Consider the following 3,550-nt stretch of genomic DNA (forward strand, 5'->3'; position numbering starts at 1 on the left):
GTTTTGCTGTACTGTAAGTGACTAACTGAAATATGATCCACAGGGGAAATCTGAGGTTGTTGTGGTACGGGTAGGAGATTTGACTGGTTTACCCTGTAAGCTCGATGCACTTGTCTTCTATTACTTGTCAATACAGGAATAGAGAATGTCATGGGCTTACTGGGTCCCGGCATGTTCTCAAAACTACTGTCAGTACCATTTATATGGCAGGGACCCTGTGAATATCATATAATTGTCCCCTGCAGCTGCCATCAGTATTTTCCACTGCACATTCCGTGCCGGCTGAGAAAATGAACTAAGAGGTTGCTGCTGCTTAAGAGATCTTTCTGAACGGGGGCGAGGTGGTAGAGGTGCCCTGCGCTTCTTTGGTGCTAAAGATCTTGGGCTAGTAAAACACTGCATGGCTACTGGTTAGGGATGTAACGGTATGAAATTTCAAAGTGTGTTCAATATGTTCAGAAAGCACTGCTAGGCCTACACAAGCTGAAATAGTTTCAAAAAGTTTGACAGTGTTTACTATGTTGCAAAACTATGCAAAACCAAAAAAGTCAACCAACCAAAAATCAAAAGTTAACCGGGGACGCTGGAACTCATTTTCACCTGGGGGTGCTCATAGTTGTTACTGAGTAGATGTGATCCATTTATTCTGGTACATTTTAAGGTGGCCTATTGCTACTGGAGAAGGGCATATTTTCATTCACATTCATAGGCCTACATCCTGACTGCCGAAATGAACTTTGTGACTACATGATACAGTGCACGTTTTGCGGTGAAAATGAAAATGTTTAAAATGCCTTTTAAAAAGCAGGTGTAGCCTAATGCGAATCTCAGTTAAATCCATCAATTAGACATCAGAATCAGTAGGGTACCAGTTTTGTTTTATTGTACCAGGCCTACTGTATGTCAAAAGCAGGCTTGGATGAAGCTGGAAAGGATTAAACACACGGTTTCCACACCGTGGTAATCAACCGTGATAATCATGATATTTGAAATGAAAACGGTAATTATCGTCAACATTTTTATCGCAGTTTACCATTATCCCTACTACTGGTACAGTAGTCTCTCCATTCTTGCAGGGAACATCATGTGCTTGGGTGGGGATGGTGATGGGTATTTAGGGGATCCTGTGGAGTTTGATTGGGTGGTGGGATGATAGGGTGGGGATAGTGATGGGAGATTAGGGGGGTTTGTGTGGCCTGGGGAGTTTGATTGGGTGTGGATGGTGATGGGAAATCTAGGAGGTTGGGGTTGAATATTGATCCAGAGTCTACATCTGCCTGCTGAGGTTCTGGGAAGTTTGTTGCAGACGCTCCGCTTTCAGCATGTATTCCAGTAGTGTATTCTATGTTGTTGTGTCTTTGTGGTGACAAGGAGTTAACGGAGGTGGTATTGGTAGGAGTGGTGGTTACAACATGACCCTTCCTTTCTGATAGCCTCTAAGTAGTTTTGATAGGTGCTATCTCCTCATGCTCATTACATCCATTTGTTTGCTGAGATTCTAGGGAGTTTGACGCCAGTGATTGACTTTGAGTTATTTCAGCGGCACCCATCTTAACTTGTCCAGTGAACATGGCTGGGCATTGTTGAGCAGCTTGTTTGTTTCTCCAAGGTCTGCATTTCAGTGGAGGCTAGCGGGTGGTTACCAGAGGGCCCCACAGCAGGGGGGTTGGGCATATCTCTGTTTCAGCCAGTGCAGAGTGTTTTGGTTTAGCTGAGTTGTTGATGTCATCAGCTTGTTCCGTCTGCATGGCTACTGAGCGCTTATCAGAGGCTCGGCTCAAGGTTGGCAGAAAAAATGTTGGGTGCAGGAGAGAGAAGTGATAGTTTTCGGTTAAGATCTTGGTCCCAGTCCAACTCAGCTTTGTGCTATTTGGTCTGAAATATTCCCTGCGATTTCAGAAAAAGTTAAAATTGTCAATAAAAGCCATCCCAGCTGAAAAGCATGTTTTTGCGAGCCAGGTGTTTAAACTGAATAGTCTGGTAAATACAAAGCTTCCCTTTGCTGGGAGTGGGCCACTGATGAAAATTTGTATTCCAAGCTCATATAGGACCGAGAAAAGTTCCTTTAAATCTTCTTGGACATACAGCTGTTCTTTGTAAATGTCATTTGCTCCAACATGCACAATGATGCGCTTGATAGTTGCATATTTTGACACCAGTTCTGTAAGTTTGTTTTTTGTGTCAGTCAGACTTAAGGATTTGGGAAACAACATACAATCATCCATTCCCTGTTTAAAAGTCTCACAGCAGAGTCGCCTAGAACGAGGGTTGTGGGATGAATAGGTGCCGAGTGCTGCTTCTTGCCTGTGCCCATCTTTCTATTGTTGTGGTTAGATCACTGCCTGCTTTGGGTCTGTTCCCTGGGAAATTCCTCTCTTACGCTCTGGAGGAATTCAAATCTGTTCCATAGTTTTAGGGGCTGTGGGTTTCCCTTAGGACCACAAGCCCTGTAGTAGTCTGCTGATCTGTCTGAGGTCTGAAGTTAACATCTGAGTTTACTGGTGTTGAGGTAATTACAGTTCTTGTATTATTTCTTTTTGTTTTTTGGTCTGGCACCTTGCCTGTGCCAAGGCTCTGTACCCACATTTTCCTTTGTGAGGTTAATGCATTCGTCTGCTCTAATAGCAGTGATATTAGACTGCTTGGTTACATTTTGGGTATTTCCAGTAATTGCTGTACTCACTTCATGAGATGTCTCTCGCAGTTCATCCGTCTTTGATGGAAGGGCTATGCATCTTTGATTCCAAAGTGGAAATCCTCTGTTCTAGCTCAGTACATTTTCGGCATGATCTCCTGGGTCTGGCCGGAGGAGCGCATTTAGTTTCATTCCAACTTCAAGGTGACTTGCCGTTCAGTTTTTGCTCACTGACTTAGCTAGCTCATGGAAAGTAAAAAAGTTTCAGATTTAACTGGTTTCATTGTCTTTGCTAATCTAGCTTGTAAATGAAATAAAAGAATGAAAAAGAGTAATTGCTAAAAGGATAGGTAAAGCAGGAACAGTGTGAAATGTGTGCTACGAGCTTGAGTAGGAGGAGGAACTTTAGTATAGTATAACTCAATAGTATATAGGCCTTAGCTAAACCAAACACGTTTACGTGTATTGCTGGGTGTATTTTTTAATTTATATTTTTGTTTAACACTTCCCTTAAATGTATGCCCTAACTGCAGTTACGGGACAAAATATTATTTTTATTATTTATATGAAGTAAAATGCAGCAAAGTGCAGTAGGCCTATGTAGCATACTTTTTCCAAAATATTGTATTTTCTGTATATTAAAGCTGTAGTTGGCAAGACTTGAGGGAACTTGTTTTAATGTTTGCAACTCTCATGCCCCTCCCCCACTACCACCGAGCACCCTCTCATCGAGTTTGTGCTCGTCAGTGCGCACCAAACTGCACCAGACTGTGATTGACAGTCAGATCTCACACAGCCCTGCTCTTATTGGACCAGAAGAACCGGGAGCTGTGGATTTTTGCAAAACAAATAACAGGCTCTAGGTGGAGGTAGAAGTGTTTTTTTTTCTAAAACCGGCTGATTTATGTTGTTCTT

Source organism: Alosa sapidissima, chromosome 8 (assembly GCF_018492685.1).
Source record: "Alosa sapidissima isolate fAloSap1 chromosome 8, fAloSap1.pri, whole genome shotgun sequence".
NCBI classification, from domain to species: Eukaryota; Metazoa; Chordata; class Actinopteri; order Clupeiformes; family Clupeidae; genus Alosa; species Alosa sapidissima.